Source organism: Triplophysa rosa, linkage group LG15 (assembly GCF_024868665.1).
Source record: "Triplophysa rosa linkage group LG15, Trosa_1v2, whole genome shotgun sequence".
Classification (NCBI taxonomy): domain Eukaryota; kingdom Metazoa; phylum Chordata; class Actinopteri; order Cypriniformes; family Nemacheilidae; genus Triplophysa; species Triplophysa rosa.
Window position 1 is genome coordinate 1,253,878 of NC_079904.1, and position 21,888 is coordinate 1,275,765.

Here is a 21,888-nt window from a genome sequence, read left to right on the forward strand (position 1 = left end):
GCATGAAACACCGTTGCATGCCCCCTTTAATGTATCAACTTAAAGTTTGTAAACTAACGGTACTGTTTAGCATGTTGACAAAATGTTTATTTGCTCTGCTACTTGTAAGTCGCTTTGGATAAAAGCACCTGCCAAATTAATGTCTTTGCTAAAATCACTTAAAGAGAAACAAAAACCTGAATGTAATTGTTGAAACACATGAAGAGCCTGGAGGTGTAAAATGAATGTAGATTTTAGAGGTCAAATAATCTGGATTTTCCTTAACGTGATGAGAAATATTTGAGTTGATATTTAGATCTTCAATAATATTGTCTTCTGATTGCAGACTTGCAGAGTTCAGTTTGACACATTGTTGACATCTCTTCTCAAACTCTAATGACAGACACATTTGTCCGATTTCTGACTCTTTTTAAAAAATATATATATTTATATAAATACATCTAAGACGCAGTAGACTTTCAGTTTTTTGCTTTCCATTAAATCTCATTGATGGCTAAGAGAAATAACTGAGATGTTGTGTGACATGGGGAAACACACACACACATCCACATGAACAGCTTAAATTTCTCTTTAAATAAAAACATCTGGCAAATGGATGAAGGTGAATGTAAATGTGCCAGTCCAACACCATCAGCCATCTGGGAACTGAAAAACATATTCATTCATTTCATCTGCCTTTACTTTTACAGCACTGATAATTCAACTACATATTCCAATCCATTCTTTGAGATCCACGACATCTCTTTAACATCTCAATTATTCCTCCTAGACATCAATGAGATTACATAAGAGCAAATGGAAACTTGATTAAGTCTCAGATGATTCTCCCGAGAAAGAGAGTCAGAAATGTGTCTGTCATTAGAGTTTGAAAAGAGATGTCAACAATGTGTCAAACTGAGCTCAGATTAATCAAGTCTGCAATCACATGTCAATAATATTTCTCATCAAATAAATATTTCTCAAATTTACTCGAATCCAGATTATTTGACCTCTACCAATTTTTACAGATTTTCAGGCATAGAAATACTGGTTGGCATCTTTTAAACATTTGATTTTGTCAGCTTCGCATATAAATGTCTATAGGAAATCTACTTGATATCAGGAGGTCTTTATACGGGATAGAGGAGTAAAGTGTAAAATCCCTCTCGGAGGACATGAATACTGGTGTTCTTTTATCTGTGTTGTATTAAACTGGTCCCGGAGGATCTGGTGGTGAAGAGTTGGGTTAGAAGGGCAGGGCAGAAATCAGTGGATCTCACGGTGTGAATGCTGTCAAGCAGAAGCTCTCAGCAGACACACGGCTGAGATCTGAGCTTCAACACCACAAACACCTGGAATATTAAAACACCACTGAGGTTGAAGCAAACACAAATCCTCAGCCGTTCTTATGATATAGCAAACACTTAATGGCAGTTCCTAACTGGCAACATCATAATAAACAGATTTTAAGATAATATTTGATATCGCTGAATCAAGATGAACACATTAGGTTACATAAACAAATTACTGAAGTTATTACGTTTGACAGTCAACCAGAATAAAGGGAAACCGTGATGTAAACCTTTATCAAACCTTTGCTAAAACGAGGGCTATAATTTAATATTGATTCAAATTTATTACTCACCTGAACGGCTCATTTGATAAATGAAGCAAATTATTACATTTGGATGAAATATCAAGAGAGAGAGAAAGAGAGAGAGAGAGAGAGAGAGAGAGAGAGAGAGAGAGAGAATATTAATAAAGATCACGACTCATTTCATTTGTGTACTCTATACGCTTTTATAGAAGTGGTGATCTATCATCTTAATAAAGAGCAAGGAAAGCATTATTGCTCCGAGTTTGCTCTTTTATAACTCAGGAGATCTTTCATTATACAGTAGATTCAATTAAAGTCTTCATGAAATATGAAACATCCCTGCACTTGTGCATGTTATTCGGATGTAAAAGATGCAATCTTTTATCAAAACATAACAACATAAACAACCCATCAGTCCTCAGAAACATGAAGATGCTCCGGAGGATCAACTTGACCTTCTTAAATCTGAGATCCTACAAAGACACACATATTTTTGACCAATGAGTGACTTTAGGTATAAACTGACACACGTACTGTCTTTATGTTTCCGTCTGCAGTTGTGTGGTTAAGGGAGTTGTGTCACCTGTGTCTGGATCCACAAATATCTTTTGTGAATTCTCTCGACGTCCCGCCGTCCCCGCGCTCGGCCTGCAGTCAAGTGTGCATGTGACATTTTCATCAGACGCCTCAAACTCACTTCAGTCGCCGTCTGTGGAAAGGTGAACAGACATGATTTATTTAAACACGGTAGATTCTCACAGCTCGGGTATTGACTCATATAATATTCATCATTTTAACACTGCAACAATGATTCTTTATATACACAACAGCATTCAAATCTCCATCATGAACTACAGGAAATATTAAGAAAAGCACACAAGATTTCACGCATATCACTATTTCTACAATGAGCATGAAATGAAGAAAAAAGCAACATGTTAATACAACCACAAATGATCTATTTCAAACATCAAAACACACACGGCAGGTTTGAATGTGAAGAAAGAAGAGCTTGAGAGCAGTAATGAAAGTTCATGTTGTGTTCCCTCACATCACGTCTGCTCCCGCATGATTTACCACCGCTGGATGAGAAATGAATGTTCTCACCTTAAGTGAGAGATGAAATACAGCTAATGGACGTGGACGCGGCGACGGGAGATTTACGGTTGTCTTGAGTGTCGTTCGGCGGGACGGGCGATAATCCGGGTGACATTAACTGCGTCCGGCCGGGATTTCAGCAGCTGTTGATCACTGCAGAAGTGGGGAGCTGTCAGGATGAATGCATGGACTGTGTCAGGTGTGACCTTCAGCTCTCTGTGGGAATAAATCCAGTTTCATCAGAGTTTTCACATTGCGTTATTTGGTTTTGTATCGCTGTATGTTTATTTGCCATTCAAACTACTAACACTGATTTGGATGTAATATATACAATACACTACCATTCAAAAGTGACTTAAAGGGACAGTTCACCCAAAAATAAAAATTCTGTCATTATTTACTCACCTTCGAGTTTGTATTAATCTGTATTTATTTCTTTGTTCTATTAAACACAGGGAAAGATATTTGGAAGAATGCTTGAAACCAAACAGTTCTTGACCACCATTAACTACCATAGTAGGAAAATGACAAGTCAATGGTGGCCGAGAACTGTTTGCTTTCCTACGTTTTTCAAAATGTCTTCATTTGTGTTCAACAGATCATAGATATAAAGCAGTTTTTACTTAATGGGGCCTTTTTTACAAAAATCGGACTTTTTCCCTGTTTAAGTGCTATAATCGGGTCTCTGGTGCATCTATACCAACTCAGAAAATGTGAAAAATGAATTATAAATTTACCGCCCCTTTATTTGAACGTGTCCACCCATGGCGCTGCCGCCGTTTTGGTAATCGCAAGTGACATACGTGTGTTAGTTCCGAGTAGGGCTGGGTGTCGATTCTGATGTTCTGATTCGAGTCAATGATTATAGATTTAATACAAATCCTATAGATATTTCTAAAAAAGATCAGTAAATATCACATTAAAATGGTGAATTAAAAAATGAAATGAAGAGCCACAAACCTGTTTATTAAACTTAAAACACACTTGGGTATATTGATATGGAACAGGTTATTTTACATTTAAGATACAGTATAACAAATAAAGTTGCACAAAATTAGCTGTAAAGAGAGGCTGAACTCATATGAACCGCTGCCTTTTATGTGAAGGTGATGTTAAATTCCACGACACGCCCGCATCCGCCATGTTAATTAAGCAATGAATGAACTATACGCTCCCTGTTGTAACATCCACCTGTTGTAAAAAGAAAAGTGACATCTAGTGGATAGTATTAGCAATAACATTCATGTTAATGAATGTTCAGTGCTTGTGGAAATATAAAAGAAAAAATATTGAATATTGAATTAACCGCAATTTAAAAAACAGCCTCAGAGGAGACAAGAGAGCAATGAATTTATTTTATTTTCAATGGAAATCCTCCAGACTGATCGAGGCAAAGCTGCAGATAAAGAAATTGTACTGTAAGTACCAGTGTTTTTTAAGACCTCTGTGTCAACTTGTGTAAAAGTAGGTACTTTCACTTATAGAAAGCAAATACGTGACCGGTTTGTCATGTGTACTTTCACTTATAGAAAGCAAATACGTGACCGGTTTGTCATGTGTACTTTCACTTATAGAAAGCAAATACGCGACCGGTTTGTCATGTGTACTTTCACTTATAGAAAGCAAATACGCGACCGGTTTGTCATGTGTACTTTCACTTATAGAAAGCAAATACGCGACCGGTTTGTCATGTGTACTTTCACTTATAGAAAGCAAATACGCGACCGGTTTGTCATGTGTACTTTCACTTATAGAAATCAAATACGCGACCGGTTTGTCATGTGTACTTTCACTTATAGAAATCAAATACGCGACCGGTTTGTCATGTGTACTTTCACTTATAGAAAGCAAATACGCGACCGGTTTGTCATGTGTACTTTCACTTATAGAAAGCAAATACGCGACCGGTTTGTCATGTGTACTTTCACTTATAGAAATCAAATACGCGACCGGTTTGTCATGTGTACTTTCACTTATAGAAATCAAATACGCGACCGGTTTGTCATGTGTACTTTCACTTATAGAAAGCAAATACGCGACCGGTTTGTCATGTGTACTTTCACTTATAGAAAGCAAATACGCGACCGGTTTGTCATGTGTACTTTCACTTATAGAAATCAAATACGCGACCGGTTTGTCATGTGTACTTTCACTTATAGAAATCAAATACGCGACCGGTTTGTCATGTGTACTTTCACTTATAGAAAGCAAATACGCGACCGGTTTGTCATGTGTACTTTCACTTATAGAAAGCAAATACGCGACCGGTTTGTCATGTGTACTTTCACTTATAGAAATCAAATACGCGACCGGTTTGTCATGTGTACTTTCACTTATAGAAATCAAATACGCGACCGGTTTGTCATGTGTACTTTCACTTATAGAAAGCAAATACGCGACCGGTTTGTCATGTGTACTTTCACTTATAGAAAGCAAATACGCGACCGGTTTGTCATGTGTACTTTCACTTATAGAAATCAAATACGCGACCGGTTTGTCATGTGTACTTTCACTTATAGAAATCAAATACGCGACCGGTTTGTCATGTGTACTTTCACTTATAGAAAGCAAATACGCGACCGGTTTGTCATGTGTACTTTCACTTATAGAAAGCAAATACGCGACCGGTTTGTCATGTGTACTTTCACTTATAGAAATCAAATACGCGACCGGTTTGTCATGTGTACTTTCACTTATAGAAATCAAATACGCGACCGGTTTGTCATGTGTACTTTCACTTATAGAAAGCAAATACGCGACCGGTTTGTCATGTGTACTTTCACTTATAGAAAGCAAATACGCGACCGGTTTGTCATGTGTACTTTCACTTATAGAAATCAAATACGCGACCGGTTTGTCATGTGTACTTTCACTTATAGAAATCAAATACGCGACCGGTTTGTCATGTGTACTTTCACTTATAGAAAGCAAATACGCGACCGGTTTGTCATGTGTACTTTCACTTATAGAAAGCAAATACGCGACCGGTTTGTCATGTGTACTTTCACTTATAGAAATCAAATACGCGACCGGTTTGTCATGTGTACTTTCACTTATAGAAATCAAATACGCGACCGGTTTGTCATGTGTACTTTCACTTATAGAAAGCAAATACGCGACCGGTTTGTCATGTGTACTTTCACTTATAGAAAGCAAATACGCGACCGGTTTGTCATGTGTACTTTCACTTATAGAAATCAAATACGCGACCGGTTTGTCATGTGTACTTTCACTTATAGAAATCAAATACGCGACCGGTTTGTCATGTGTACTTTCACTTATAGAAAGCAAATACGCGACCGGTTTGTCATGTGTACTTTCACTTATAGAAAGCAAATACGCGACCGGTTTGTCATGTGTACTTTCACTTATAGAAATCAAATACGCGACCGGTTTGTCATGTGTACTTTCACTTATAGAAATCAAATACGCGACCGGTTTGTCATGTGTACTTTCACTTATAGAAAGCAAATACGCGACCGGTTTGTCATGTGTACTTTCACTTATAGAAAGCAAATACGCGACCGGTTTGTCATGTGTACTTTCACTTATAGAAATCAAATACGCGACCGGTTTGTCATGTGTACTTTCACTTATAGAAATCAAATACGCGACCGGTTTGTCATGTGTACTTTCACTTATAGAAAGCAAATACGCGACCGGTTTGTCATCTGTACTTTCACTTATAGATAGCAAATACGCGACCGGTTTGTCATGTGTACTTTCACTTATAGACAGCAAATACGCGACCGGTTTGTCATCTGTACTTTCACTTATAGATAGCAAATACGCGACCGGTTTGTCATGTGTACTTTTGCATGTAGAAAACGTGACATTTGTTAGGAGTCCGTTCGCTTATAGAAAACAAAGATGGTGTTAAAAGATGAGACACAGCGTTTCTCGTTCGCTTTATGTGACCCTTCTTTCTTGTTTTGTCATCGGAAGCACATGCTCACAGCCCTGGGTGCCTTTTCTGCTGAAAAGGGGGCAGAGACTAGCAGTTCATTTGCACTTAAAGAGACACACACATCAAAACAGTGCGTTTCTCCACACATGAAAAACTGGGCATTTAGAGCATGGTGTAATAAAAGATCTGTGGTGTATTTTGAGCTAAAACGTCACAGACACATTCTGTGGACCCCTAAGATCTATATCACACTCGTGTAAATGTAGAAAAAAATCTCCCCTTTAACACATCGTCTTTAAGAGTATTCTGGAATGGATTTCAAATGAGGTTAGTCTGATAATAATTGTAGCAATTGTTTTCGCATGTCTTTAGAAAAATGCAAAAGCGACGCACAGTTTAATAAAGAACATCCAAACCTCTCTGTGTATAAGTATTTACATCATTTGAACACAATACCTTCATCAGCACACAAGCTAAAGAAATATGAAATGAAATCAGGTCGACATCAAAAGGCTTCCTTTTAAAAAAGACAGAAACCCAGAGAACAATTATACAGAAGTGAACGCAGACGCTGACAACCACACGAAACTCAATGGAAGAGATTGAGACTGTTGAAAGTGAATGAGAGCAGAGGACACAGATGTTCCCCTCTCACGTCTGCCCACCCGCCGTTCCTTTCTCAGCCATTCTGTTTTCAACAATCTCTTCCCTCTCTGCGCCGCAGTACGCGTTAATGCAACTGTTAAAAACACACATCTCACTCCCTGGTGTGATACTGTCACTCAACCTAAAGATTGACAGGTTGGGAGTGCAGTGCATGCTGGGAAATGTCCCCCTACTGCTGTGCTGTCAGTGGACCTCGTGGACCGAGCAGAAGTTCAGGGCTAAACGTTTCACATGAATTCAATTATTAAACCTTCATAAGATCCCACAAGAGTCATCGACGCAGAATCAAAGGTTTGGGATTGTAAGAATAAAGTGGCTTGTTTTCTTTCTCTCTCTTTGAGTTTGTAAACCCTTCAGAGTCTCACAGGAGAGAAAAGCACATTTCTCTTCTACGTTTGCTCACGGGAAGTTCATTGAGGATACAATTCAATCTCTTCTTAACTTACAGAAAAGTTTTTCATTAGAAAACCTATGAGCTTCCAAACTCCCGTGAGATCAGAAAGAAACTCGGAGAAGTACACTTCAGTTTGGTGATGCTGTTGATACAAAATGACACATCTTTAAACTTGAATTCTCTGTTATATGTCATTTGAGCTGTGGGGTGGACTCTATATCGGCCATGAGCACAGAAAACATAACAAACGTTATGAACGTGACTTCAATCTTTCAGGAATCAGACATCTTCCGGGAGATATTGAAGCTCTCGGGTGATGCTCGATTATCTCAGATGAAAGCTGTATTTATCACATTTATTTTCCACATGAATCACTTTATACCTGAAGCTGTGAAAGTGCTGCTAACAGGAGATATGTGTTTGTTCCATGTGGGAACATTCTGCGCTCTTAGAAATATCATTGATGCCATAAAATAACCTATTTTTGGTTCCACAAAGAACCGTTCTGTCAAAGGTTTTTTAAAGAACCATCTCTTTCTTACCTTTTCATAATCTGAAGAACCTTTTTTTGCCACAAAGAACCTCTCATGAAACAGAAAGGTTCTTCAGATGTTAAAGGTTCTTTATGGAACCATTTAGACAAAAAAGGTTCTTCTATGGCATCAAAGATTCAAACGGAAATGACGGAAATAAGCGCAGTGATTATAGCTTTATACAGCATGTGGGAGAGCATTGCTTTAACATGACTTGCAATATAGAGTTTAAATAATAACATCAAAGGAGTCATACGACACGGCTAAAACGAATATTTTCATTTGTTTTAGATGTAATGCAATGTGTACACGATTTAAGGTTCAAAATCGCTGTATTTTCCACATACCATGGATGTTTGTATTTCCTCTTTGCCCCGCCTCTGAAAAGCGAGGTGTGCTATGATTGGCCAGTTAACCAGTGCGTAGTGATTGGTGGAATACTGCAAGCGTGTGAGGGAAATGTAACGCCTCTGACCATATTTGGAACATCAGGTTCCTCTTCAATTGTACTGACAGGTACGCCCACCTTACTTGAGTATACATTTGGGCGGTCTTAGTCAAATCAGACCACCAACTGACGTAGCTTTGTGGGGGTGTGGCTACACGAGGCGTTTCAGACAGGTCTGGGTGAGCATTCGCTTTTACATGACTCTTTTGTTCCCACACTTTCATTTTTGACATGTGACTAAACCAAACATGATACATTCAAATTGACCGATCAGGTGACCACCTTTAACCCCCATTGTACTGGACTCACAATATACAAACATCTCAGAAAATAGTGACAAATGGCAAATGGTGTCTTTGTGGGAAGAAAGTGTTGTGACACAGCAATAAAATCCTGTTATTTTCTCCAACCCTACATTACAAAAACATTTAATGATGAATCTAATGAAAACATGACAAGGTCACATTTCACAAAACATTAAAAATGTGTTCAGGTGTAAGCTTAAATGTTTGAAATATAAAAAGGTTGTATTTTGCATTCTGGCAATAGGAATTTTATGTAGAATTTGTATTTTACAGACATGGAAATAAGGGAAAAAAGCCGAAAACTAGGCTTACATTCTCACATTCATTCCTGTCAGCTCGGACTGCTTTATACAAAAACACTAACTATACAATGACATGACTTCATTTGTTTAGCTGTCGGTCTTTATTTTCTCCTGATAGACTGACGTGTTTCCTCTGAAATTTAATTTAGCTGTCGGGTTTATTTTTCTGTAAGCATCTCTAGCAGAAGAGATCGAGAGAGAAGAATCACATATTATATTAGTGCACGCTGGAAAAATAAACCCTCACGTCTACACTCACAGCAGACGAATGTCTCTCTTTAACAACCATTCTGCCGAAACCTGAATCAGATATTCACAGAACATTACAGAGAAATGAAAGGTCTTTATTTACTCAACCTCAGGCCTTTCCAATGGTGTCTGACTTTCTCTCTTCTGTGAGACACAAAAATAGAAGAAAGTTCACAGTCGCACAACTAAAGTGAATGTGATCTGTCAAATATGATGAGAAACAATATACATGTATGGGCCATGTCTAATATTCAAGCTCTTGTTATTCAATCAAAACTCGTTTTATTGAAGCTTCAAACTCTGAGCCAATGAAACACAACATGACAAGAGTCATCTTTAGACATTATATTATCCATCAAAAATGTCCTGCGATCATCAGTTTAGGAAGCATCATTTCTAAATGTGTAGACCTGATAACATTCCTCCCTGAAGAAATACAAAAACTCTCAGATTCATCTTCATCTGAACTCATTGTCTTGTTAGATGGCGTCACACACAGAACCAGAATAAAACTGAACTAATGTCTAATAAACAAAACTAATGTCACATCAGCTGTTTCATTTCATTTTTATTTCAAACAAGGTCTTCAGCTTTTGGACGGAGCCGTTATTAAAATGGGACTGAATGTCAACTTTCTGTTTCAACAGGAAACACATCAACACAAGCAAAAGCATTGGTTTATGAGCACTCTAAGAATATGCATGTAAACATGTTTAATGAAAGTTTTTTGAAGGATATTTGATTTAATTTGTTTGCAGCACAGCACAAACATCATAACGTGGATTTAGAAAGAACAGAATAAATACACACAAGCTGGAAGATCTTAAATCTAGTGTGAGCTCCAGTCAAACAGCTTTCAGAAATCAATACAGCTGAAAAACACTGTCAGACTACTGCCGAAAGAAGAAGAAAATCTGCGGAAATATTCCTGTTAAAGGCAGAAAAGGATTTGGTATGATTTTCTGCTCAACAGTGTGAAAAACATCATTAAGACTAAACTGTAGTTTATATAAAATATCGGTAACACTTTACATTAAGGTTCCCTTCATAAAGCATTTATAAATGTGTTCATTAATGATTTATAAGTCATTTACAAATGCATTATAAAGCAGTTATAACGAAAATACCTGCCAAATAGTGAGCCATTTTAACCCCCATGTTATAAATGCTTAATAAGTGTATTTATTCATTATTTATTTGATTCATTATTATCTTGTTGTTGTTTGCAAAATGAGGCTGTCAGACGGGAGACTGTAGGGTGTTATGTTGGTTTTTCGTATTATTGTATATTTCATATCTTATGTCGCTTTTCAAACCAGGTTGCTACCTGATCCGATTCAGATTGTCTTTTGGTGCCCTCCAGAATGCCTTCTGATCATGATCCTTATCCAAAGCAGTTTTTCCTGCTTACCAAGATCAATTCATCAAACCTTTGATCACTTTTTAACGCTAAATGCACAATATACAATAATAGGAAAAATCAACATAACACCCTATTTGCAAATAAATACATTTATTAAACATTTATAACATGTGAGTTAAACTGGCTCACTATTTGGCAGGTATTTCGTTAGAATCCCCCTTTTTACTTATGCAGTTATAACTGCTTTATAATGCATTTGTAAATGACTTATTAATCATTAATGAACACATTTATAAATGCTTTATAAAGGGAACATTAATGCAAAGTCTTACCAAAATATCCAAACAATGTTAAATTTATTTGATCAAATCAAGATTAGTGGTACTAGATTTAACATTGAACATCTTGTCAGATCAGATAAAACCGTTTCTTCACAGTCCGTAACTAAATGAAAGAACATGTTTGATGTTTTCTGCTCAGTGAATAAAAGAACGAGAAAGTCAATTCAACAACTGCTTCCGTTAACAAACACTAAATCTGTTCTATAGAGAACTCACATGTGTTTGCGTCCATTTTGATTTATATCTAATATAAACACATGGCTACTGATCTGTCCACCCATCATTTACGGAGAAACAGACAGACAGACAGAAAAGTTCTAAAGAATAACTGAGACGTCACTCACAATTAGACTTTTTATTTAACATTACATCATGAATACAATAAACATAAGTATATTTGTAAATATAGTATATTATATTAATATAAATATAGTTATGTCATCTTACAGTATCATGAAAAATAAGACAGATAGCTAAAATTGTGTAATGGAAGTCAGAATGTATGAATCATTTGTGTGAATCACACTGTTAATGTGATTTTATTTTCACAGGTTCATGGGAAGAGTAGTGAGAGACATTAGAGAGAAAGAAAAAAAGAGGAACAAATGAAGAGAGAGAGAAACAGAGAGATTCAGGTGAAAGCAGCTTATTCTGAACTCCAGCAGCACACTGTCATCCGTCTGTGTCACAGAAATAAAACACAAACAGAGATGTCAAGTATCTGCTGACATCTACACACGCACACGCACACACGCACACACACGACCACACACGCACACACACACGCACACACACACGCACACACACCACACACACACCACACACACACCACACACACACACACACACGCACGCACACACGCACACACGCACACACACACGCACACACACACGCACACACACACACACACACGCACGCACACACGCACGCACACACACACACACACACACGCACGCACACACACACACACACACACACACACCACCACCACGCACGCACCACGCACACACACACACACGCACACACACACACACACACGCACACACACACAGATGATGAGGTATCCGATGACACACACACGTGACAGCAGAAGAACAGGTTTCTAAACGCCCCTGACAGCTCCAATCTTCAATTTTCTGTGTGTTTCTGTCTCACTGACACTCAGTCTGAAAGTGTCCCATCACAACATCTACTCAACTGACACACACACATGAACACCTGTGTCACACTTCATGAAATACAACAACAGATCAGCTGAAAACTGGAGAAACAGGTGAAAATAACAGAAAACATGCTTTGTATTTTTTCAGAAAGTTCATATTCCATTTTAAGCAATACAACAGTCATATTTCTACAAAAAAGTTTTTTATCTCAGTTGTCATGTGTCATTGTCCTGCTGTCAGTCTTTCACATTGCTGTTGTATGACTTTTTGTCACTCCTGAGGTTTAAAACGACACTGGACGGAAATAAACACAATATATCTAGAAATGCTGATTACATGAACGCTTGAAATGGTCACCCATCACTGTAAAAAATCAACCAAAAAACTGAAGAGCTGCTTTAAATCTTTAAGTCAAATCAAATTAGCTTTATGGGTCAATTCGCTAGTTGCACAAGATGGCGCCTGTGAGCATTTGGGATGCCAGAGTCGGCAGAGTAATTTCCGGCCATATGGGAAAATCTGGGGTATGGGAAAAGGAGGATTTTGGGCCGGCATATATGGTGTTTTTTGGATAAAAAAAGAAGAACGTAATATATACTGTAAGCGATATGACAGATCCTCTTTACATTGCTGAGCACTTTGCTAAGCCAAAACAACTCAATAGTGTTATAGGAGTGGAAATTAGTCCCATTGAACTTAAATTATATTTCACTGACTTAAAAAACGAGTTGTATTTCATAAAACTTCATGTTATAAGTTAAACAAAATACAACGAGTCGGTTCTATAAAATTTAAGTTCAATTGACTCATTAAACTAATTTGATTTAACTTAAAGATGTAAAGCAGCTGAAATACAATGTCATTTTTCCCGGATGTATGTTTAAATGCAAATAACGAGAAAAGATGAATATTTCACTAATAGTTCTTATAGCTAAATAACTTTAATTTAAGGCAGATTTTTTGTTTAAATAGTCTGCACACGTGTCCAAAGGCCCGTTTCACGCTGAACATGCATGGCGCATCGGATCTTCATCCGTCTGTGTGTCACTGACCGTCCGTGACCTGCTGTTTGCACAGATCGGCGCTTTTGTCTGCAAACACATCAGCTCAGTTTGTTCTCATTATCAGACTTCTGATGAGCTTTGGAAGGGAAATCCTGCAAATGTCTAATTGTCTATTGACATTGTGCATTCACTTGAGAACAGAGTCCAGCTCAACACTGTTACTGTATCCAGCACCTGCTGTGGATGACATGCATTTCAATTCTGCAGCATACATCACATCTGTGTACCCTAGGCAGTATTCTCTGCTTAGATTTAGAAAACGACTACGCCACCCGGGGATTTGCACCCAAGGAAATACAATAAAGGATGAAAAGCCAGAGACGTGTAGTTGAATTAACAACTTTTATTACACAAAATTCAGAAAGCAGATCAACCCCGAATCAGTCAAACATACACAGTTTAATTATAACAGTCATTTTAAAACTCACATGATTAAAAAGGGCATTCTCCAAACATATATAAAGGCCAATCAAATGTAGAAAACTAAGTTGGACCTAACACAAAAGAAATTAATGACCAAAAACTACAAGGCTAAAGCTTACCTCAGGGGTGGCAAACTAGCTGAAAGGAATCGTGCTCTAAACTCACAACCGTGTGCTTCACCCACGAGACGAGCCTCCTCCTCAGCACACTCAGCCTTGGTTCAAACTAGAAACAAAGACATAAGGAATTAGTAGGTCCAATTCAAATATAAATCACTCACTCAATACATGAACAACAAAATGGACAAAAGGAAAAGGATATTTTTCTCACTTGGTTTTCAATGTTAAGGTGTTTACTTGCAATACTGATGGTTTGTATTTTGACAGATACGGTGGATGTTTGTAAAGGTCAACTTCTTTTGCGTGGAAAGAGAGTGCAAACTGTTATAAAAAGGCACTAAAAGCAGCAAAGGCTGAGCACCTCCGTAACCTCATAGAAACTAACAAAAACAATCCAAGGTTTTTATTTAGTACAGTTGCTAAACTAACAAATAAACAGACTTCACCTGACCTGGGTATTCCGCCGCACCTTGGTAGCAATGATTTCATGAATTTTTTTACAGAGAAAATCGAAAACATACGAGACAAAATAGTAAAAACTCAACCTCCAAGTCTGTCCTATAAATTAGTACCAACCATCGCCCCAAAAGAAAGGCTACAGTGTTTTTCACCTATAAAACAGGAAGATTTAATTAAACTTATTGCAACATCTAAACCTACAACTTGCTTATTAGACCCCATACCAACTAAATTATTAAAAGAGTTATTACCCGTTGCAATTGAGCCCATTTATAACATTATCAACTCGTCAATTAATCTAGGCCATGTCCCAGGAGCCTTTAAACTGGCCGTCATTAAGCCTCTTATCAAGAAACCAAACTTAGACCCCAATGAACTAGGAAACTATAGACCGATTTCAAATCTCCCTTTCCTGTCTAAAATACTAGAAAAAGTAGTGTCCACTCAGTTGTGCTCTTTCTTACAAAATAATGACATACACGAAAAATTCCAGTCAGGCTTTAGACCGCATCATAGTACTGAAACTGCGCTCGTTAAAATTACAAACGACCTGCTTATAGCATCAGATAAAGGTAACATCTCACTCCTAGTCCTGCTCGACCTTAGTGCTGCGTTCGATACTGTAGACCATAAAATACTTCTAGATCGCTTACACAATTATACCGGTATTCAGGGACAGGCACTACAATGGTTCAGATCTTACTTATCAGACAGACATCAATTTGTCCATTTAAATGGGGAATCATCAAATCTAACGCAAGTAAATTATGGATTACCTCAGGGATCGGTTTTAGGACCCTTGCTATTCTCCATATACATGCTGCCCCTTGGAAACATTATTAGAAAACATGGAATTAGCTTCCACTGTTATGCAGATGATACTCAGCTATATATCTCATCAAGACCAGATGATTCCTTCCAGCTATCCAAATTGGCAGAGTGCATCGACGATATAAAGCATTGGATGACTTGTAATTTCCTTCTTTTAAATTCTAATAAAACAGAAATATTACTTATCGGACCAAAGACACGTGAGCAGAATATTTCGGATTATGACCTGCAAATTGAAGGCTGCACTGTTACTCCAACAAATACAGTTAAAGACCTTGGCGTTATATTAGACAGCAACCTGTCATTTAAAAATCACATCTCAAATGTCACAAAAACAGCCTTCTTCCACCTTAGAAATGTTGCCAAATTGCGAAATATTTTATGTGTGGCTGATGCAGAGAAGCTTATTCATGCATTTGTGACCTCAAGACTTGACTACTGTAATGCACTGCTTAGTGGTTGTCCTGCAGCATCAATAAACAAACTACAGTTAGTTCAGAATGCAGCTGCCAGAGTTCTAACCAGGTCCAGAAAATACGATCACATAACCCCAATGTTATCAACCCTTCACTGGTTACCCATTAAGTATCGTATTGACTTTAAAGTTCTTTTAATTACTTATAAAGCCTTAAACGGTTTAGCCCCTACCTACATAACAGAGCTTCTACCACACTACAACCCATCACGCTCTCTAAGATCTCAAAACTCCAGACTTTTGATAACACCTAGAATAACTAAATCCACCAAAGGGGGTAGAGCTTTCTCATACGTAGCACCTAAACTCTGGAATAGCCTCCCCGATACTATTCGAGGGTCAGACACACTCTCCCAATTTAAATCTAGATTAAAGACACATCTTTTCAGCCAAGCATTCACTAATACATAGCTAATGAACAGCAGCTACGCTAATTATTCTCTTTCTGCCCTCGCCTCGGGATGCCCATCCCGAGGTAGGGAGAGATTCCGCCAGGCCCAGATGAACGTCATATGCCCATCCACAACTAGAGATTACGCCAGCTACATCGGAAAATCCCGTGCCATCCTCCTGCGAGAGCCTGCGGACTGACTGACCATCCAGCTCCATCCAAGGCAATTCCATCACCACCCAAGAAAAAGGCGACCATCTGGCCGGCCCAGCTCAGACAATTCCATCCCCAACCGAGAGCAAAGACGGACTACCTGTCACATAAATGCTAAATTTACAATACTTGGTATTTAATGCTAAACTTACATCACACGACAGCAGTTTGAAGTTATGGCTGCACTCAGTGACTTTGATTGGAGGTAGCTGGGTGGGTGTTGTAGGGAGTGGGGGGGCTTGTTGGTTGTGGTTCGGGGCGTTTCATTTGTTGGGACTGTGTGGATCTGGTCTGGTTGGTCTTGTTTTGTGGTCGATGTCGGACAACAGAGGAATAAAGTTAATTATGCCATTACTACTTTTCCCTGGTTGTTCCTCTGTTGTCTGTTGTTGATCGCGGAATGGGACCGGGTTGGACCTGCACGGTTTCGGCGGGTGGGGCTTCCTGGGTCGCGGCTCGTGGGCTCTCCCTGTTCTTCGTGGACGTTGCTCGGTGGCTTTGGTCGGGGTCACTGAGTGCAGCTATGACACGTCAGAGGAGATCTGGCCCTCCCGGCTGAGCCTGGTTTCTCCCGAGGTTTTTTTTTCTCCATTATTCAGCATTGGAGTTTGGGTTCCTCGCCACAGCAGAGCAGTGCAGTGTTGGCTTGCTCACCGGGAGACTGCATTTATTTATTTATTTATTTATTTATTTATTAGATATTATTTATTATAATGATCTTGCTTGGTCTATAAACACCATGCACTGTGCTGTGTTTTACCTTTCTGTGTTTTTCTTATTTGCTCCTGTAAAGCTGCTTTGGAACAATGCACATTGTGAAAAGCGCTATATAAATAAAATTGAATTGAATTGAATTGAATTGAATTGAATTGAATTGACCTTTTGACATATTTGATGACACTTTAAATTAGGGATGCACCGATGTAGCGGTCACCGATATGAATCGGCCGATATTGGATTCATTTAACACCATCGGCATATCGGCAAGAGCATGAAAAAGGCAGATACCGATGGTTTATTAATGAACTGCATGGAGGCAACGAGTTGCATGACTGAATAATCCAACATTTTTCTCCAAGCAAAATATTTGAATAGCAACAGCACAGACTTTATTGAAGTTTATTAAAGAAATGTTCAATGTTAAGTCAAATATGAGTTAATGTTGTTAATAAAATAAATATTGGATAGCAAAAAAATCCCCTTTTGAAGATTGTCATGTTGTCTTATTGTATTTTTATCTTAACTTGTGCCTCTCTTAAAATGTTAAATTCATCCAATTTATGTTCAGTAAAATTAATTTAATGCAGAAAAAACTAGATAGTATTGTAAAGTACTATGCAATTGACCAATATTGGTATCGGAATAATGTGCTTTTAGCATACTACCTCTGTACTAAAAAATGTATTTAGTTGCAACTTAAAGTATACTTGAACACACTAGTGTGTGAAAGATGGGTTTAAGTGTACTTCAAGTGGTAACACAATAGTGTGCGAAAATAGAGCACTTGAAGTACATTCTGAAAGTGCACTTTTTTTCTTCTGGGTTCTGTTGTATTTAGCAGCTTTTTGTGAGAACGACCTTTTGCAAGAGAGTCAGCCCTGACTTTACCCTTAAACCTAACCATCACACAAACCTTTCTGCATCTTTACATTTTCAAATAAAGTTTGATTTATAAGCTGTTTTTTCTCATTGTGACCAAAAGAAAATCCCCACCAGGTGAAAAATAATGCTATTGCTGTCATTTTAAGGGACATTTGGTCCCCATCCTGTAGGCTTACACGCACACGCACACGCACACGCACACACACCCTCTCTCTGCATGCATGTTTAGATGGAAAACCTTCCCCACTGGCAGCCGGTACAATAGCTTCCCATCAACCCCGGTTACTATGGCAACAGCCCTTCATTCGTTTTCTGGTGTGCTTCTTGCCCTGTCTGTCTGTGGGTGGGTGAGTGAGTAAAAGAAAGAGAGATCATCCGTTTAACATCACACCACAGCTAAAACACGACACAAGTCCAACAATTTACAACCGTTTACAACTGTTTGGACTTTTGACACACCGTGGTAAAGTCCTGCAGAACATACAACATGTGTGAAGCCCACGACACGTGACGATGATAAACCGCATCTGTTCTGAATGTGTGGAAATGAAACTCATCAGAGGCAGTGATATTATCAGACACACACTTCATCAGTTCATATTCCTGTCAGACACCCGCTCCAGATTCACCAGACGCTCCAGTAACTGATTTTTACAGTTTACAATTGCATAAAATGAAGTACTGTTTGTTTAAAACAAATAAGGTTTTACAAATAATCCTACAATGTGAATCATCTGCTCTGAATCTGTGGATGTGGTTTCTCTGTATGAAGTAATTCAGTGTGATGTGATGTCTTGTGTTCGCTGTCTGAAGCTCTGGTCCTGATGAAACAACTGAAAACTCATCAGTGAACGATCTGAAACGCTCTACTTCATTCCTAACATTCACAATAAAGTCTGACATTAGCGTTTCACGCGCATATACTACTCGAAGCATTATATTAATAATACTGTGCATATTGGGTGAATTATTTTTAGTCTGAAACTTTTGCTTCTCTGCAACTCGTCTCTAAAACTTAAAACTGCAGGTTACGTTTCATATTTATCTTTACGTGTCTTGAAAAAATAAGATAAAACCGCTATTTCTTGCGAAATTGTACCCGCCTTGTTGAAAAAATCAGTATATGCTTATGCATTTGAGCTGGTTTAAGCTGGTCATGTGCTGGTCCTTAGCTGGTTTAAGCCGGTCAAACCAGCATCAAAACAGACCTAACCCAGCATATGCTGGTTTTTCAACAGGGCGCTCAACTTATAAATCATTGTTATAAGCTCACCGTTATGGATCGGGGTAAAGAGACAGTCTTCAACGCTGATATTTAATGTACTTGTTCAATAACGGATGTTTGCTGATTTATTTAAAGGAAAGTTATGGATTGCAGCTCTAAACTTTGTTACGCATTCTTTTCAGAACTGAATAGAGAGAGAGAGGGTGATAATTGTGACATGCCCGATATGATTCCTGAAAACGCGGAGAGAAAAGGAACAAATGAGCCACTTTTAATGGGCGAGAGCCAACGAGTGAAAATATGCACGGAAGAAAAAGTCTTTGTCTTATTGCCAATGTACTGCATCTCCATTCATTACAAGCTCTCTGGAAAACTTGATTCTGATTGGTCCACTGCTGCATTCTGCAGTCTATTATTTTTGCATAATGACAGCTAAATTTGACTGTTGCCCAGGCAACCGGTTTGAGCGGTGCTAATGTCCCAAATCAGCCGGTCACAATGTATTTAACAATAATGACCGAATTTTACACGAGACAGTAGTCGCCGCAATTGAAAAACGCCATGCTTGATGCTTTCTTTACATTTAATATTCTGTTAAGAAATGTTTAAGGGTGAATTAAGTGCCACACCTTTTAACATCTAATACTTTTGAACTTGGATTTGGATACTTCTGTCACAGTTTTAGTCTGCTTTGGTTTTGTTATGTTATGTTATGTTGTGTTTTGGTTCAGTTCTGTGTTCCCTCATTAGTTTCCATGGTTGTTAATCGCCCGCACCGGTTTCTGTTCTACCCCGATTATGTTCCTTGTGTATCTATACCACATGTCCTCCTTAGTTCATCGTCCGGTTTTAAGTTCATGCTAGGTATGGTTGTTGTTACTCTGTCTGGATTTATTATTAAAGCTCTACTTTTGGAATTTCTCTTCTTCGTTGTGCGCTTTGTACACACCATCCCGTGACAACTTCATAATATAACATCTTTTATAACAGAAAAGTGAAATACTCCAAGGCATTTGTGCAATAAAGTTATAAAGCCTTTCATTCACCGGGCTACATCATTTAAAATGGTTAAAAGTGTAGATTTTCTTGTATTGATCTTTTCTAACAGTTTCACACAGATTTTTACGTGTTTTTTTTCTATTAGTGGCGGACATAAAAGTGTAATTCAATTCAATTTGGCACTTTTCATAATTTTCATTTTCATTGCAATTTTCATAAAGCAAAGCAGCTTTACATACATGATCATTTAAAAAAATAATAGTAAGGCATGAATAAATCAAATGAAAAATAATAGTAAGGCATGAATAAATAAAAAAAGACATGTAGATTGATGAAACTTAAAGGGACAGTTCATGCAAAAATGAAAACGTCATCTGTCATCGTTTACTCACCCTCAAATTGTTCCAAATCTGTATTTGTTCTGATGAACACAGAGAAAGATATTTGGATGAATGCTTATAGGCAAACAGTTCTTGGCCACCATTGACTTCCATAGTAGGAAAAATGACAATGATAGTCAATGGTGGCCAAGAACTGTTTGCTTTCCTACATTCCTCCAAATATCTTTCTCTGTGTTCATCAGAATAAAGAAATGTAAACAGACTTTAAATTATGTAAATTATAGTAAATTATGACAGAATTTTCATTTCATTTTCATTTCTGTTCTTTTAGCTGAAAAAAAATACGACATTGTTTGAAACTGTAAATTGTTCAATTATATTATTTTAAATATTAATATTTTAATCCACATAATAAACAAATAAAGAAAAAAACTGAAAAAAGTGATATTAGTGTATAAACATTGGCATTAGTAGTCTTGAGAACATCCAAATAAATCAGAACATCCAAACAAACACAAGACATGTTGTGTATCTCACAGACTCTTGTGTTTCAGTCGTATTGAGAAACTTGTGTTCCGCGTTACAGCCGTGCATCATCTCTCTAAAATCAACATCATTGATTTCCTCAGGTTGTATTAAATACTCATAATAAAGCATTTAATGAAACTGAATCTATACATCTATCTATCTTAAAGAAAATGTGATGCTTGCCCTTGCAAATGCCAGAGGGTTTGATTTAATTTACTGAAGTGTGATTCAAGACATTCACGTCTGTAACACAAGGTTTCTTTAAAAACTCCTTGAAAAAACCCTCACAGTAAATATAAGCCACTGAAACAACTAAGAACAGAGATAGTGGCGTGAAAGCGTGGAGGAGTTATTTATGAGGTTTGACTTTGATGTTGAAAAGCTTTCAAGTTGAAGACTGGAAAGAGCTGAAATCTTAAATCAATATTAGCAGAATGCGTGTAGATGAGCGCTCTTGATTCATAATGACATTTAATCTATAGAGATTCAAACACAAAGAGATGTGTACATCAGCAATCTGCTCTTGTACAATACAACAATACTTTGATTTATGGTCTTGAGTGGTTTATTCATCATAATATTTACATAAATTAAAAACATTATATTACCATGGTATAGCATGTGTAAAAACCTCTGATAAACTTTAAACCTATGTGAATATCCGTCAGCTGTAATTGGATAAATGTTACAGTCGTTCATTAAAGAGATTCACGAGACACCCGTCACACTTTAAAATATGTCACGGAACGAATTAAAATGTCATTAATGCAGTCAGACAAAAGCAAATGTGGAACATCAAACCGTCTTTGGTTTGGCTGATGAAACCACCAGAAGACCCAAGAAACACTGTTTCTATCTTAAATACATAAATCT

The 21,888-nt window shown here is 37.7% G+C and overlaps 1 long non-coding RNA gene across 1 annotated transcript; it reads right to left on the reverse strand.

Moving 5' to 3' along the window:
* Positions 1-1,920: 1,920 nt before the first annotated feature.
* On the reverse strand, positions 1,921-14,036 carry LOC130566013 (uncharacterized). The gene is made up of 4 exons (XR_008964427.1): positions 13,952-14,036; positions 2,684-2,890; positions 2,160-2,285; positions 1,921-2,049 (listed from the first exon to the last, which is right to left on the reverse strand). It is a non-coding gene; the product is annotated as an uncharacterized LOC130566013 (long non-coding RNA).
* Positions 14,037-21,888: the final 7,852 nt, after the last annotated feature.